We start from the raw sequence: 17,682 nt of genomic DNA on the forward strand, positions 1-17,682 counted from the left end.
GATAGGCTCATCAGCTTTTTCGAAATTGATGGTTTTTAGCCATTAATATTCCTGAGCTAAAAGTTAGCGCTGCTGCTTGTTGACTTTTTCACTTCACTAAGGATCTGCAATGCTCTGGGGGTCTCTCCAAGAAGGTTGTGCTCATTCTGGGAAGAGTACTACTCATGAATGAGTGGAGTGCTCATGGATGATCTCAGTTTGGATCAGGACAGCCTGCACAGGACCATGTCAGGTGCATCATTTCTGATTCAGGGACTGCCTAAGCCAAACCCACCAGAGGTGAAGATGCAGAAGCATCTCCAACCCATCCCTCCAGAGTCTTTATTTGTGTGTTTCTGGCCCTGGGTGCCACATCAGGGCTCTGATCCTCTCCCACCTCAGGACTAACACGTGGATCTTCAGCATCACACTCTCATGAGGAGGTGTCATTTTGGGATGCTGACATGCTGTCGGGTTAGATGGCTCTGTGCACCAAGCCAAACCACTGGTGACCCAAAATTACAACGTGGGAGTTCCTGACTGCTAGGCCCGTGCTCATTCCAGTAGACCACACTGCCTCCTGAGAAAATATGTTTTAATGGTATCTGGCCAGCTGTGTAAACATGTCAAGAGACAACCATGTAAAACTGAACTGCTCCCATTAGGCAAGTTATAGTCTATTTTATTTGTAAGCACAAATCCTTAATCCCTCCTGTGGGATGATATTTTCACAAACAAAAAGTAAGGAAATGAAAAACAAAAGCATTACAGAAAATGTTGATATCTGGGGCTATGGGTGACATGACCAAGTTCATTTTCCCTGGAACAGTGAACCTCTTCCTCTCTACCAGACTCTGCTTTCCATCCTGGTTCCTGATTTGAGAGCTGCTTTTGGGGACAGATGGGTTGGTGTCCATATAGCAGGTAGGAAGGGTACCTCTTTTCACCTTACGAGATTTCCTCAGCTGATGACCACTCACCCCTGCTTAAGAATATATTGCTGTAAGAATCAAAGGTATCAGTTAATGAGTGAGCACCCTCAATGCTGACTGTTGTGTTTTCTCATTCTGCCTGTATTATGACAAGACAAAACTTTGCCTGGTGTAGGACATGGCCAACCACCCAACAAACGATCTTTATTCTTTTATTGAAATGCCTCTTTTCTGTCTGTGCATTGCAGGGTGCAGAAGAACAGGGGATGTATTTACCACTAATGTGACCCATCCTCCCAAATGCAGTTGTAGCAGCATCCAATACAATGAATTTTTGCTGGGTTTTGTTAGAAAAAACAGAGGATGGGTTGCCATTCACTACCACTCTGAGGATAAAAAGGATAAAAAGGTTTGGGTAAGTAAAGTGCCTCAGAACCTGAATGACCTGATTCCTCTGACAAAATGTTTCAGTTTGTAGTGGGACTCACATCTTAAGAGGAGCACCACTGCTGTATTCACTCCCTTATTCACTGTTAAGGGCCCTTCTCTTGGCTGTGAAGCACCCCAGGACTCAAATCGCTTCCCTTTGCTCCAGCATGTAGGCACAGCTGCACCAAAAAAATAGTGACATTTCTCACTTCAGACAGTTTGGTTCTGGTTCTTGTGTTAATGCAGTTGCTAAGTGACAGCATTTCCCTGATCCCACGGCTCCACACTCTGCTCTACAGCACGGGAATGCTTTCGCCGCAGGAGCGGGCTCTGGCTCTCAGCTTTGCTCTCCACATATGTATCACGTTGTTTCTGCAGTGTTTATCAGTAGTACTTTCTCTGTTCCTCTCCAGCAGTTACATGCAGAGCCAGGTTCCCCAGGGAGGTGGACCCTTGCAGGGCTGGAGATCCAACACTGTTCCTCTGCTGCGCACGGTGACAACAGGAAAGAGAAACATTCACCTGCTGTGTCACCTGCAGCAAACTTGTCTGACAGTCTTCAAGGTCCACGGAGGTTTTCTGGGGCTAGAGTCTGAATGACAGCAGTAAGTAATGAGCCAAGCACTGCAAAAAGTACAACTCAGCTCAGGCTGGGGCTCTGAGCATTGATAAGGAATTATTTTATTCTTTGTTCAAGGGGACCATGTTGGAGCCTGCAGTCCCCACTCATGCTATCTTGTTGGGCAGTGGATAATCGATATCAAAAGGCACTGTCACAGTGAAAGAAATCACAGATGATTCAGAAATTCCAGGTGTTCTAACAAAGCAGGAATGCCTGGTACAGGCAGGAAGAAAGTTTGAGTGTTGGATGTTAGAGAAAACGCCTGGGTTGGCAATGCTGAGAGCGGATATTTCTCACAGAGCAAATCATGGGTAGGGAGTTCTCATGACTTATTTCTTATCAGGGTTTCCTGCTGGGACCATTGCTTCCACGATTTCCCCCTTCTTCCTTGCCCTTCCCTTTCCCATCCCCAGCCCTCTCTGGGCTGGATTTCTCTACAGGGGCTGACCCCACCCAGTGGGTGAGAAAATGCCTCTGTGGATGTGTTGAGTGTGGTACTTGCCCTATGTACAGAGATTTGGAGCTGACAGTGATAGCAACGAGGTGGATTAACCTCTTACCTGGCCTCAGTGCACCAGCAGAGTGTTCTGCTCCCTGGGTAGGCAGCTCTGGGTCTCTCACACACCAGGAGTGAGGATGAGCTGAGCACGGGAGTGGAGCCCCACACAGAGCGAGCAGGCTGGGGAGTCCTGCCAGTCTCACCAGGAGATGCTTCAGCAGCCCTGTCCTGAGCTGGCAGCTGTTGGCAGCTGTGTGAAGCTGCAGGTGGGTCCCTCAGACCTGACTTTCTCACACAGGGCTCCTCCACTCTCCCTGATGCTGAGGCTGAGGCTGGAGGAAGAGATGCCTTGTAAGCTGTCCGAGATGATGGACTGGCTCTGAATTCTGCTGACAAGGACTGTGGTGGAGGAGTTTTGTAGAGGCCTCAGCTCTGGCAGGGTTTTAGCAGGTGTTGAGGTCTCCCTGAGGCCAGTTTCCAGCAGGCTGAAAGCAGCCTTTCAGCATTACTGGTGATGACATTGGATGAGAAAACATTTTTCTTTAAACAGTAGTTTCTTCAAAGCAAGATGTGAAAAGCAAAGCGTCCTTCTCAAACTAGAATTTGCTTCCTAGAGTAGAGCACCAAAACTAATGAAATCCAGGTGCCTTGGCTTGTCCCAGAAATGGGAAAGGGAGGAAAAACCAACCTCAGCAGCATAAAAATCTACAGTTACAGGAATCTGCTCCAGCACCCAGTGTGTCCCAAGCAGTAGGGATGTGTGTTTATGACATGGTATGTACAGGCAGTGGAGGGGACTGGAGCTGCTGCCACAAATTGAAACACCTTCCAGGGGCTGAACTTCTTCCAGGATTTGCCAGAAGGGGAGGGAGGATGCTAAAACTGCTTCAGGGCACTCAGGTGCACTAAGCAAAGCCCTGATGAGCCCAGAGCCTGGCCTAAAGGCCAACTGTTGCAAAAGTCAAGTGGTGTTCTGAGTCCTTCCTGGATGGGGACAGCAACTGGGAGCTGAGCTGTGACAAGCTGTGTTACACAACCATCAAACCAGTTTGGCCACCCATTGCCCCCAGTTTCATCATGTGGTGTCAGTGTGTAAGGCAGCACCGGACTGGCTACACTCCCATGGTGTGTTCATCTTGTCCTTCCACATCGTCATTTTGCAGGAAAAACGTTGGGAGTTGAGTGCTTGCTGATGGAATTACATGAGCATGGCAGAAATGAGTCTGACACGCTTTCTGACAGACCAAGGTCACCATAAAAATGCGTGCACAGGCAGGAATATATATCTAAAGTAGGTGTGTGTTCCTGTATAAATGTGTCCACATATGTCTGTGTGTATATGGACACTTGAGCTCCACTTGAGCTGGAAAATACCTAAAAGGGCTACGAGTAATTGCTCTGATGGGCAGGAGAAGAAAATGCCCCCTTTCCCTAGGCTCCCACAACCATCCTAGCTCTGCCAAAGACAATGGCAGGAAGCCAAGGGGAAAGAAGGAGATCAGGGGGAGCAGAACCAGGCTGGGTGTTCTCTGTTTCACACTGGAAGTACGGAAACTCAGAGGCTTAAGTCTTTTTTCATGAACCTTTCATCTGGACCAAAAGTGCTTGTACAAGCCTTGCTCACTAGCTGTGCCCCTGGGCTTACTTACAGGACTGTGGATTTTATCCAGTCCTGCTGACTTTTCTGGGTGGAGATGAAACACTGATTTCCTTTCAGGAAAGCTCATCTCTTCCTGGGAATGGTTAAATAGTGCTGACTGCACGTATACCTCCTGGGAAGAATAAGGAAGGAACAGACCCAGCCAGCTCCAGGTTTTGCAAGTGGTGCAGACATTGGAGAATAATCTTTACTAATGAGGGACTGATAAGCACTTTGTTACGTTTATTAATTAAGAGGCATGTACTTGACTGATCCCAAGGTCAGGTATTTCTGCCCTGGTGTCCTTGTTCAGTCCAGAAAAGGATGCCAGATCCAGGCAGTTCCAGGTCTGTGTGTGTGCAGGATCTGGCTCACAGTGATGCTGCCTGCAGGGATGGAAGGCAGCGTTTGATTTGGGGACAGCCTCTGCACATCCCTTTGTACATCCCTGTGCACATGCCTCTGTACACCCCTGTGCACATCCCTTTGTATATCCCTCTGCACATCCCTGTGCACACCCCTCTGCCTGTCCCAGCTAACTCCTCACTGCACCGTCCTGGGCTCAGCTGCCAGGTTTTGATTAACGATTGATCCAACACCACGCAGGTCATCCAGTTCCTGCTGACTCCTGATGGCACAGAGTGCAGCAGACACATGTGTGTTATTAACACTGCAAGTCCAGCAGAGCAAACAGCTCCTCATCATATATGCTTTTGCCAAGATATTAAAGCACAGTTTCCACTTCCTGGCAATTAACTTCATCTTTACCATTCAAAAACAAGAAGCACTCTGTTCCAGATAGGCAGGTCTGCACTTCTTGGAAGCTTCTTATTCCAAGCTGAAAACCCCAGAAAATTACTTTGATGAAACAATTTTTCTGTCATTCAAACACAAGAAGAAAAAGCATGAAAGGTGGTGCTGGTCAGCTGACTGGGCACAGGGTTGAGTTTCAGATGACCTGGTACAGCGCTTGGCTGTGCTGTGGACCTGCCTGCTGTGACTATGAGTTAAAGTTCTTGTCTCTCTCCCAGCTCTGGTGTTTGTCTCACATTGTGGGAATTACAAAAGGTGGTGGGGTTAAGAGTGAAACCATCCATCAAATGAGGAGCTACTGGGGAGGAAAAGGAGGCCTGAAAGTTACTGCATTTCCTTCAGCTTTGCTGCAGTCCTTCCAGGTACTCAGTAGCATCCTCCAGGTTGGGGATGGGTACATTGGGCTTGGAATAGGCTGGGCAGGTTCCAAAGATCACTAGTGGTCCTGGCTATAAAGGAAGAGCCAAGCCCATAGCTTCCGGTCTGTTGGTAGGGCAGGTCTGATTTATTCACATAGGTGAGTTCAACTGCAAAGGCTTTGCAGCCAGGTCTGTTTTCAATCTGGTGGCTGTGCCCAGAATAACAGGAGCAGGATGTCAGTGGGAGCCTCCAGAGCCACTGCAGTACAAATACTGATCATTGCCTAACAGATAATGTTTCCTGTCTCCAGCTTTTAAGACAGCCTCATGGGCCAAGGGACTGGAAATCTTCCTCTCTGTTTTACTGGTTGCGGTCTCCAGTTCAGGCAGGTATAACAGGGAAGTGCCTGTTCACTGCTTCATCAGCTCTGGATGTTCTCCAGATGCCATTGGGGAGATCTGGTGGCTCCTGGGAAAGAAAATATGCTCACAAAGGCTCAGTGGAGTGATTACTAGCTGTCCCACACCTTGGGAAGCCAGTGTTATCTGTGGCTCTGCCCTGATGAAACTAGGTGCTGGCTGGATAACAGCCAGGCCTGGGCCAAATGGCTGGGCAGAGCACGGCAAGGGAGCCAGGAGGAAGGAAATGAAGTCAGCCCTGTGATCCTCAGCAGATGCATACTCAAACTTTGCTACCAGCTCATTACCGCTGACCATTACCCTGATGTGCTGCCCTGGTCTGCAGCTACAGCTGCTGGGGGAGCTGCCAAACTTGGCATGGACCCAGCCTGTTCCCAGAGGTCTCTTTTGGGCCAGGGCAGCCCCTTCCCAAGAGACTCGTGTGGAGCAGTGGTGGCTACATGAGTTACACACAATTATCCCTGCACAGCCAGCCACAGCACAGTGAGGGAGCATAGTGATCCATAGGGACTGGTGTGATCCTGCCCAGGCTTGTGTGGGGCTGATGGATGGCCAAGGCTGAAAATGTTGGGTGGATAGTGATCACAGAAAATATTTGCATTGTTTATCAGGCTGTGAAAATCATGGGGCTTAAAGGATATATCCATGGAGTACAACCAGCAAGTAGTTGCTTAAGACAGCCTGCTGCTGGGACAGGCAAATCATGGCCTCAGGACAAACTGGGAAGAAGATCCTCTTCCCAGTAGTCTGCTGGCAGCAGCCCTGACTCTGTCCTGAACTCCTGCAGGTCTGAGATGACTGTGGTTCCAGTGCCAGGGGCTGTGGCTGAGGAAGGAGGAGGTGAGCTCAGAAGGGCAGCTCCACAGGAGCTTCTGACAGCAGGAGATGAGGTGAAAGAGTAGGAGCCTGGCCTTTTAATGACTCAGTAGCACCAATTTGTTCGAAGAAGTAGCAGTTGGAAGGACGGGGACAGAGCAGATACAGCTGTGGGGTAGGAGGCCAAAGGAGAAACAGGCAAGACAAGGGAAGAGCACAGATAGGAGACACATTCAGCCAAGCCAGCTGTTCATATCGTGTTTTGGGGTTTCTTAATTGATTTTTACACTAACAGACGAGCTGATTTTTTTGGATGTTTCTCTAGAACTGAGTCATTTCCTGGGGTGGGGGGGTGAGAAAAAAGTAACGTTTTTATCGAAGTTTTAAAACAGAGTTTTAGTGTTTGGATTAAGGATTCTTTGTTTGTTTTTTTCTCTTTCTTTCACTGAAACAGTTACATTTTAAAAAGCATGAAAACAAAAGCCAGTGGTTAACAACCCCTAAATTTGTGCCAGAGTTGCTCTTTGGTCAGATGTCCATACCAGGTAGCCCAAAGCAGTGTACAGGGTGGAGGGTGAGACTGGCCAAAGAGGCCCAGCTCCAGACTGTCTTGTCATCGTGTTCACCCGCAGAGGTTGATGCTTTTTCCAGGTCCTGCACACGTCACTGGTATTGGTGCCTGTCTGCTCCTCAGCACAGTGACCTTTCTTCTGGTTTACACATCAAAATGGACTGTTTTGGCAGCAGTTTCCAGTTCAGTGTGAGCCACATGCACTATAGTGGATGTAGGGCAAAGCTGCCTAAAGCCGCCAGAACTTATGTGCTGACCTGGGGAAACCTAGTGTGAAACACTGGTGAGTCTGGATCTTTTTTTTTGGCCAGAAAGCTGTAAATACAATGGGTTACTTAAATTTTAAATGGAGATCTGTAATCAAGGTTATTTGATAGAGTTTAGAGCCTAATTAAAATGTAAGAGGCAAAGGGGCTTACCAGTCTCAGAGCAGGTTTATTTTTTTTTTTAATAAACAGGAGTTAACCACCTTAAAGGAGAAGTCACACCATCCAGGAAGCTCCAAGCACCAACTTGTCTCTGTCCTGTCTTGCCTGTGGACTGGGGACAGGAAAACACTGGCCAAGGTGAAATGAACAGCAAAAACTTCCATTTACATCAGTGGGTCCTGGACTCATGGCATTTTTTGTTTGTTTGGTAAGCATGTCCTATAGTAGTTGGTTTCTGGAATGCTGTGTGCATGGTCTCTCAATGGAGAAGGAAGCAAACATACCCTTTCAGAGTTATTGCCTCTAAGTCACACAGCTGGCCGCAGAGGGACTGGTGCTCTTGGTGTAATTAGGTTGGAAATCAAAGTCACTGCAGTTAGCTCAGATCCAGAGACGTTTATGTCACTGTACTATTCAGCTGGTTATCCTCCCTAAATTGTGTGCAATGAAGCTGGAACTGGGAGAAAACTTTTAAAGGTGTGTTCATTGAATACAGCAGGAAACCACTGAAGATATGTTGGGAACATGCACCAACTTGATCCAACTCTACCCTCAGTTTCTCATGTCTTTCATGGTGGTAATGCTTGCTAGGACCCTTAGCATCACATGATGTGCAGTAACATCTGAATTACAGACTAGCCTGGAGCACTGACCCTTGGAAGTCGACAGGCACGTGGTCAACAGCAGACAATTGTAAAATACAGCCTGGCCCTTGAAAACAGCTTGATTTCTTATCCTCAACAGATTGTATTAACCCATTCTTATCTAAACTGGTGAGGAGCAGTGATTTTAAAACAAAAGGAAGCTAGAGAATACTGATGACTAATTTCCTCCAAACAACGTCATTGTGTTGTTTGTTTTGCTGATTAGCCTTTAGGTAGATATTCATATATCAACTATTATTTTCCACTGTGAATTGTGGTTTTCTGCCCAGCAGCAAGTCCAGTTTCCAGGGTAATTGGGAAGCCAAGTCCTTTCTAACTACGCAAAAGATGAACTGTGTTTCCTGCAACTTTAATGTCTCTAATGTTAGTGGTTGAGTAATAGCCGGACACAACAGTGTCTTCTGTAAGGAAATATGCCAAAAGCTGCTGCTTAGAAGTGAATAAAACTTTTACTTTTTTTTTCTCTTTTGAAAAAAAAAAGTGTTTTGAATTATTTGAAGCTGCAAAAACAGCCCTTTTCAATCAAAGCTTATCCTTCACAACAACAGGATGCATTGCTCTATTTAAGCAAGTAATAATATTGGTTTTAGTCACTGGACATGCGTCGCTTCCTGTTGGGAGGATTGCACAGAAAACTAATTTATTGTGTATCAGATCACTAATTCATTGTGTATTTGGAGAATTTATATACAGAGTTGTTTTCGAATACCATCTGTGTATAAGAAAATATATCTTTGGAATAAGCTAGTGTGATCTGTCTGTTGGCTGTACAACATAAAACAAAATGAAGGTAAGCAGACTCTGAAGGTCTGTGTTGCTCTGTTAGCATTAGCAAAACCATGAGTATTTGGGGTCTCAATGCTTCTGATTTACAGCCAGAAAAACTCAGTCACTAACTGCTCATTCTGGTTGTACAAGACCTTTCACCTAAAAACTCCCAGTTGCTTTGAAGGCAATTACTGGGAGCAATGGCAAAATTTTGCCCAAGGACTTCTTCATTGCCCCCTGCTAATGATCTGCTGAGATTCTGCCTCTCCCAGAACATAAGCATAGCAGAGTAATTCTGATGTCTGTCATTGCTCCCTTACTTGTATTAACAGTGTATTTCATGGCTAACTTCCCATCTTGCAGAGTTGGTTTCTCCACATTAAGCTGTACTAATGAACTGAGAACAGATTCTGAGCGCTCACTCTTCCAGGGGAAAAAGCCCAAACTCAGCTGAAATTAATGGAGTTGGTCTGCTTTGACCTGGCATAAGGAGGATCCTCGTCTGCCTTCAGGTAAATGCCCGGGGGCTTTTCTTTCAGCCAGGCAAGGCTGCTGACACTGTCCTGGAAGCAATTAACATTTCAATCATCTTTGGGTTTCAGCAGTGCAGTTCCTGTCAGGGTGCTGAAGAAGGGACTGACAGGCAATGCCCCCATGCCCCGACCTGAGAGGCTGTAATGAGATCCCAGCATTTCCCTGACAGTGGAGGACAGGCTGCATCTCTGCCCTGCACAGTCGGTGGGATTCTGGGGAAGGAAGTGCGTATCAAAGCTGGTGACAACTCTTCTGTGTGCATACATAAATCAAGGGTTTGCTGTGCTTTTAAAGAATTATTTTTTTAATCTATCTGTATGTCAGTAGAGGATTTTCAATCAGAAAACTATCAACATCTGCAGATCCAGGCTTTCCTACATCATCTGAAGTCAGACTGAACATCTGTCAGCCCAGCCAATTGTTTTACCATTTTCCTGCTGAGCTATTTGCTGCTGGGAAGAGGAAGGGGGTGTTGAGCCCCTATCTAACCCCAAGGGCCCAGTTACCTTGTCAGTGTAAACTTGGATCCTCCTTTCAGTGCAGTGGGGTTAGAAATAAAATCCTGATCGGAATGGACCATGCTCTCCCCAGTGCCAACAGCCAAGGGGAAACTGGGTCACACTAAAGAATGCGCAGATGGGGACAAAAGAGGATCCAGGGAACCTTGTCATTGAACTTCACCTTTATCCTCTGGCCACATGAATTGTGGTCCCTGAACACTTCAGCTCAATCTGTGTTTAGCTCCTTTATCACTTTATCCCTTTTCCATCCTGTTTGTTCCTTTGGCCAGTTCTTTCACTGTGGTTAATTGACCTGGTTTCACTGATTTCTGTGAAGACTGGCCAAGCCTCCCAAGCTGGAGAAGTGGGTCACCGTCCATCGTGTACACTGAGGCTTCAGCAAGGGGTTACCTCAACTCACTCTGAACAGAGGAGCCTTTTTGATGACATGTGAAGCTGCATTTTCACCCCAATTTCACCAGACTTATGATTGGTTTCTGTAGGAGGAACACCTGGGCGGTGCTGTGAGGGAAAGGAGGGTCTGGTGCCTTAACATCTGTGCAAATCATGCTTTATGTTAGTTCAGATAAATTTAACTTGGGACTTGCTCTGTTTGAGAAACTTCAGACAGAAAAAAACCCAACAGACTGTAATTCCCCAATGAGAAGTTTATTGCCAAATGGATGCACTGCATCAAGCATTACAAGAAACAAATGTATCCAAGAGGGAGAAGTAATCCTTTTGTTAGAAATTACTGCAAACAAAACTGCAAATGTTGCCATCACTGTTGAAATTTGAACTGTGAGAGTGGAATTCCATACCTCAAAAAATTGCATTTTGGCCCAAAGTGGGAGGCAGAAGGCTTTCTCTTAAAAAAACCCAAAAATTACAGAAGCCAGAGGATCTACCCTTTAAACACTCTTTCTTTTTAAATCAGACTACAGTTATGCTTAGACTACTATTTACTAAGAGAACTGTTCAATTCTAAAAGAACACAGTCCAGAAAAGCAGCAAGGTTACTTAGCTGGTTGTGGAGAATTTTATTCATGTCAATGGAAACCAAACTGTTTCAAGTTAAGCACCAGATTAAGTACTTAATCAGAGCTAAAATTCATCCAATTTCTTTAAGAAAAAAAAATCCCATTTCAGTGCAACTAAAGCACTGCATTGTAGTCGTTTCCCTTTTGAAATAGAGACAGTTATTGCAATTTGTGAACACAGACACCTGCCTAGCTGAATCACCAAAATGCCTGGAAATGAACAACAGCATTCAGGTTGCAATATTTGCTGTAAAATGAAAGAACCTGACTTCACTCAAGTACTCCGTTATCCTAGTGTAATGCTACTCCCTGGAGTACAGTTCCAAGTAGTTTTCTTAGTATTGTGTGAATGACTCAGACAAAAGGTTTTTTTCCTCTGTTCTCCCTGAGTGACCAATGTGCAGGAAGAGGAAAATGCTGCGTTTCACAAGGGACATTTTCCTGTATCTTACTGAACTTGTCAGACCTTCCTCCTCTGCTTTCCAGCTCTGCAATGTTTGTCCTTCCAGCCAAGAATGGCCTTGGTCAGACTAAAAAGAGATTGTTGGACCAGCAGATACACAGAGCAATGAGCCAGTGTTGGACCACCTCATGACAGTTCCTTCCCTGCAGAAATCACTTCAGAGCCCACACGAGGCTGGTCTAGGATGAAGCTCTGTCATCAGTGCAGTCACTGAAAGTCTTGCTGATGTGAACCAGGCTGAGAGCTGTGGGAAGGAAGAGTTCATCTCTTGATAACCAGTGCACAAAGATCTGTCAGCCTGGTCACAGCTCTGGAGGATTGTGAGGCATTCTCTCTTATCGCATTTGTGGAATCCAGTCTTTATTACCTGCTGACAAACATGAGCACCAAACTCCCTTTTGGTACTGGACAAAGTGAAAGCAGTGAGATATTCCTGTGTCTTGGGAGAGTAAGGAATGTGTGCTTAGCTATAGGATGGTGCTTATCAAATTGTGACTGTTACAGAATTGTTCTAATTACACCCTCAATCCATATAGGATTAATACATGAAAGCCCAGGCAGGGAAACATATACTTTGGGGGTTTTATCTTCAGCACAAGCTTCTAATCTTTCCTCAGGAAATTACCATGTATTTTATCAGTGCCTTGGTGTTAATTCTTAAAACCCAAATACTTCAACCAAAAGGAACTGACCATCTACCTTTTTTTCTTTCTTATAAATGTAGTTGTTGTTTCCTCATTAACTATTTAGCATCCTGGCAGGTTCATGCAATAAGCTGAGCTTGGCAGAACCACCAGGGTTGTAGCCCTGAAGGAAAATGTTATAGCTCTCCATATTTGATATGTTTTGTTTAGCAGAGATTTAAAAGCAGCAGTAACATAACCATAATAACATATATTTGGCAAGAAGATACAAAATAACTATTAAGCTGGTTTACATCTGTTTCCTTTTCCATTCATTTTTCCTTCTCTAATTACTTACTTAACATCAATCTGCTATCACAGTAGCTTGGATTATTCTCATTTTAGGTCTATCCTCCACGTCACTGGCAGTGGATTTCATTGCTGCTGCTTCCCCGGTAAGTAATGAATCTCTTTGTACTTACATACCCAGACTCCTGCAGTCAAAGTGATTAGCAGCACATCTCTTTAAACACCCCTGTCAGACAAAAGTATGAAGAACAACGAGACTTGTTCTGTATTGGCAGCATTCACGTGTGTATAGGCTGATAATCACATATAACACAGTGTGAGGTTTTGGAAGATGGGGGACAAATCTGTAGAAAGCTTTATACACATCAGAAAAAACTATCTTTTGAGTAAGCACATATGCCCTGAAGTACCCCATATCAGCAGATGTTGCATCACAGTTTCAGCAAAAAAAGAGAAAACAGTTGTTTTTTCATCCGATGGTAAATAGTGTTTATGGTTTGTTTTTTTATTTTCAGGTACTGTGAGTCAAAAAGAAAATAAATCTTTGTTCTCTTTGGAGAAATGTGAGATTTGCTCCTGCCTGTCATGGTTCAAAGCTCAGCAGAGGGCTGGCTCATGGCATATGGGTTGGGCTGAGGCTGGCACTTTGCCCCACAGCAGTTGCAGCGTAATGGGCTCCCAGGGAAACCTTCTCAGTCATCCTAGCTGGCCAACAGCCATGGCAGCATTTGTTCTCTATAGACAAGAAGGGGTGTGAAAATAAGAATATTAAGTGCTTCCTAAAAAGGCTGGGCTGACCTGACCAAGACTCTGTGCTCAGCGCTGTTTGTTTGCAGCTCTGCAGGTGCTGAGTGTGTTGACTGTGTTAGAAGTGGGTAACTGCAACCTGATAAGGACAACTGCCATGGTCTGTGTGTTGGTAGGAATAATCAATTGCAAAGAAATGGAGGAAAGAGCCAACAGAGCAAGAAGGAGTTAGCTGGAAAGGTATGGGAGAGAGAACTGCAGGCTCAATGGGAACCAGCAGTGTCATGCAGCTCTTACTTAGAAAATGCAAAAAAAAAAAAAAAAAAAAAAAAAAAAGCAAACATCATACTGGGGTAGATCAATGAAAGTGCAGTCTACAAGCTAGGAGCTCATCCTACTATTCTACTCACCATGAGTAAGGCCACAGTTGGGTACCATATCCAGCCTGCAGCATTTGAGAATAGTTGTGGGTCAGCTTGAGAGAGATTAAGAACAAGAATGACTCTGAAACTGAAGAATGAAAAAGTAGTATACTTTACTGTATGCAATAATCTGAAGAAAGTACAGAATAGAGGCAAATATGTAAATAACTGCAGTAAAGAGGAAAATAAATTATTCTTAAGGTTGATTGTGGGAATGTTGAATGTAGTTGTACTGCTTTTTTAGACATTAGGGACCAAACATAGAAGACTTCTCTAGGAAATATCCCCTAGACAATGAACATCAGGATCTGACCTTTTGAAACCACAGTGACTAAAAGGCAATGTGGAGGAATTGAGTTTGCCCACAAAATGACTCTGAGACAGCACAGAGGACTCTCAGCTCACTGTCTCCCCTTCTTCTCTTCTCAGAATTTGTCCTCGAGCTAAAAGGAAAAATATTTGGTTTTAAATAATGGTAATAGTTGTAGGCAGTTGGTGAGCACTGAAGCCAGAATGTGTCATTTCTGCTGCCTCCTACCACTCTTTTCACAGAGAGGAGCATCTCTGCTCATCTGTCTCTAACCCTGCTTCTTCCACTGGCCGTGCGTGCCCAATCCACTCAGCCAGTGCTGCATGTGGAGTGTACGCTGGTTTACTGCAGCAGTTTTGGTCACTTCACCTCTTCGCTCCAGATCACTGTGACAGGATATCTGTTCAAAGTTTTCTCTATTTGCTTTCAGAACATCAGGGTGGAGAATTCCAGATGAGTGCCACAAAATCAAAGATCACGCTTGGGACAGGCAGCAGTTCTTGATGCTTTGCTGTTGTTGCCATAGAAGGCAGAAAGTGTCACCAGCATCTAGTGACTGGTAAAGTAACCCCCAGCAGCACCACCAAAGAGGGAATACATTTCACAGGTTTTTTTCAGTTTTCTGCTTCCTCATGAACTGATAAAAGCATGTTAACAGAACAACAGGCTTTATCCAGGATTTCTGGGGAGAACTGGGGAGATAAGGGCTTAAAGAGAAGGAAGAGAGGAGTAGGTAATGCTTAAGAGTTGGGCTGTCTGGTTTTCAGTCTCAAATGCATGTTTCAGGTAAAAACATGTGACCTACTTTTCAAATTTACATCTCTCAGGAAGTCGAGGAATGGTCTCAGACTAACGGTGTTTTTGCTTGGTATGATTTCAGAAAACCAAATTTAAGTGATGTCAAAAAGAAAAAAAAATTATAGATCTCCACAGATTTTAAATAATCACCATTGGCCTTTCTGTGCTTGTGGTTTTTAAAAATTAAATTCTGGCTGATTATCATGGGTTTATTCCAGCTGAAGAATATGGTTCAGGCTTTGGATGTGAAGATTAACATGCAGTTGGAAGAGTCTACATGCTTCAAGAAAGCATTGCTGATTTCTGACGCACAGTAGCATGCAGAAGCCAAAATATGTTTTTCTATTTTAATTACATGACCAGTACTCATTAATGTGAGCCTGAACTCCATCTCCACTGACCTTGAAAATGCCTTGGAGGTTTATGATGAAATGAAGCATATGTTTTCTGACGATTTCTGGAAAGTGGGGAAACACAAAAACCAATTGGTCTAGTTTTAAATTTTTTTCAGGGAACAGTGTGATACACCATCAGAGCTCCCACATTATTGCAGGAGAATTTTGCAGTTTTTCACTTCAGTTCCTGTAACATACATGGGATTTGGCAGTTGTATGCAAATGCTCAGATCAGGATTTCATATATGACAGCCTCAGCCCTGAATAACTGGACACGGGTAAACCATGTGAACAGCCATTCCGGCTCTTGCTGATAAATCAGATCATCTTAACAGCTGAATTATTGTAGTGAATGAAATGTATGTCTATGCTTCAGTCACATTAATGACTCTGTAATGCTGTAGACATACACAAATTGACTTTTAATTGGTAGCTTGATTATGGGTCTGGCCACAGTGACACAGAGCTCTGCCTCTGTCCAGATTTTGTTGAGCAGTAATGCCTCAATGCCCAGATTCAGACCTGAATGAAGGCACCACTGACAGGTACATGTTGAGGTCCTAAGGAGCCTTTGGAATGCACTTGTTACACCCACTCTGAATGCACGGGTAGGAGTGGAGTGTGGATCAGCTGCTCTCTGAAAGTCACCATGACAGCTGGAGTCCAGCTGGAAGGGCTGGGTGAGCATTCTGGATATATCAGCAAACTAAAAATTCTCACCATGACATAGGCTGGAAAAATGGTGGACAAGGACAAACATGCAAGGAGAAATACATCTCCATGAAAGTGCTCAGTGGGAGCTAGTTTGTATTTCACCCCAAATATTAGGTGATTGCACAGTAGGTGGATAAAGTGGGTTTGATGTGGTTTCATACAATTAGTATTCTATTTTTTTTCCCTGCTCTCAGTTTTTTATTGTCTTTCTTTGTCTCTCATGAACTGTCTTCATATCCACGTCTTACTGTTTTTCACACTTCTTTTCCCTAAGGCTTTCACTATGCAGATTTATAACCCCTTTCATTTCCCAGGATACTGCTTACATACAGAGGGTGAAAATCAGCCTTTTCCTGCCACATTATGTGGCCACCCTCCCTGCCACTCCTGAATGACTCCAGACTGCTCTTCCCTTGAGGACTAAACTAGATTGGGATTTATTAAACCCTTAGTGCCCTGTTTGAATGATATATGGCCTCAGGCAGTAGGCACTAAGGTGAATGCACACTGTTTCTTTGTAAAGGCACAGTAAACCACTACAGAGTGCACTGCCCCAGGCATTCCTAAACTATCTTGTCCTGTGTCAGCAAGATGCCTTAAAGAACTCTCTATAGAGCTTTCATTGCTCCATTCTCCCTCTGCTCCCACCCTGTGCATTTCAATACAGCATGGAAAAGATTTCATCCTTAATTGAAATTCCTTTCATCAGCCTAGATATAGCCTGAACAAAGATACTGACATGAAAAAGCAGTCAAGAACATATCTTTAAAATGTCAGTTTGCCAGTGACAGGCATAAAGTGCAGTCACTGCAAATCAAGACTCTAAACCCTCATTGTATATTATCACATAGCTGCCACTTCTCCCTTCCCCCACCATCCCTCCCATAAGTTTTGATACTTGTACATCTTTGTTTTCCTTTTCCACATTCTTCTCATACTGTATTCACAGCAAATCTGAGGATAGCTGAGTGTTGACTAAAACCCTGCAAACCTAGAAGAAAGCTATTTTAAACCCTGAAGAGTGTCATTTGTCTTAGACTCATATTTCTGAAGAAATTGATCATTCAAGCTCCATGAGTTTTCTATTTTTACCTTTTTTTTATTCATTCTGGTAAAGCAATTGATACATTTTTGTCCATATAGACCTGTAAGTTAAATGCTACATGGGTTTATGTGGCAGAAAATTGCTACAGTCTCGCTCAGGTGCAGAAAGAGAAATAAGTAATCCAAGTTCTTTCTGCTGGCACAGCGTAGGGAAGAATACACCCAACAGAAAAAACATAAGTATGGGCCATCTACCAAAGGCTGTATTTATCTTGCTTACCCTGGGTGATTAATTTAGGCGTTACATCTTCAAGTTTTGGCTATACGGAGACCAGAGCCTGGAGAAAAGGAGGCTCAGGAGAGACCTTATTGTTCTCTACAGCTATCTGACAGGAGGTTGTAGCTGCCTGGGAGTTGGCCTCTTTCAACTAACAAGTGATAGGATGAGGAAATGGCCTCAAGTTGCACCCGGAGAGGCTCAAATTGGATATTAAAAAAAATTCTTCACTGGGATTGGGTTGTCAAGCACTGGGACAGACTGCCCAGGGGAGTGGTTCAGGTAAATCCTTGCAGGTATTTAGTAGATGTGTAGACATGGCATTAAGGGACATGTTTTAGGGAGGGACTTGGCAGTCCCGGGTTAATGGTTGGACTTTGTGATCTTAAAGGTCTTTTCCAGCCTAAATTACTCTGATTCTATGAGTCTCTCACTAGCACCAGAGTGGTATGTCTCCACTAAGTTCTTCATGCCACCCTCTGTTGCCTATTCATTCTTTTCCAGACACACCCGCTCCCGCCACATTTGGTTCTCTTGTGTTTGGGATGGTCTTCCATTCCCAAAGC

At 44.5% G+C, this 17,682-nt stretch overlaps 2 long non-coding RNA genes across 2 annotated transcripts; one reads left to right on the forward strand and one right to left on the reverse strand.

Moving 5' to 3' along the window:
• The first annotated feature begins 8,116 nt into the window (after nucleotides 1–8,116).
• Nucleotides 8,117–13,461, forward strand: LOC137481843 (uncharacterized). Its single transcript, XR_011003711.1, has 2 exons — nucleotides 8,117–9,452; nucleotides 11,501–13,461. It is a non-coding gene; the product is annotated as an uncharacterized lncRNA (long non-coding RNA).
• On the reverse strand, nucleotides 10,628–17,335 carry LOC137481842 (uncharacterized). Its single transcript, XR_011003710.1, has 2 exons — nucleotides 15,088–17,335; nucleotides 10,628–13,631 (listed from the first exon to the last, which is right to left on the reverse strand). It is a non-coding gene; the product is annotated as an uncharacterized lncRNA (long non-coding RNA).
• Nucleotides 17,336–17,682: the final 347 nt, after the last annotated feature.

Source organism: Anomalospiza imberbis, chromosome 13 (assembly GCF_031753505.1).
Source record: "Anomalospiza imberbis isolate Cuckoo-Finch-1a 21T00152 chromosome 13, ASM3175350v1, whole genome shotgun sequence".
NCBI lineage: Eukaryota > Metazoa > Chordata > Aves > Passeriformes > Viduidae > Anomalospiza > Anomalospiza imberbis.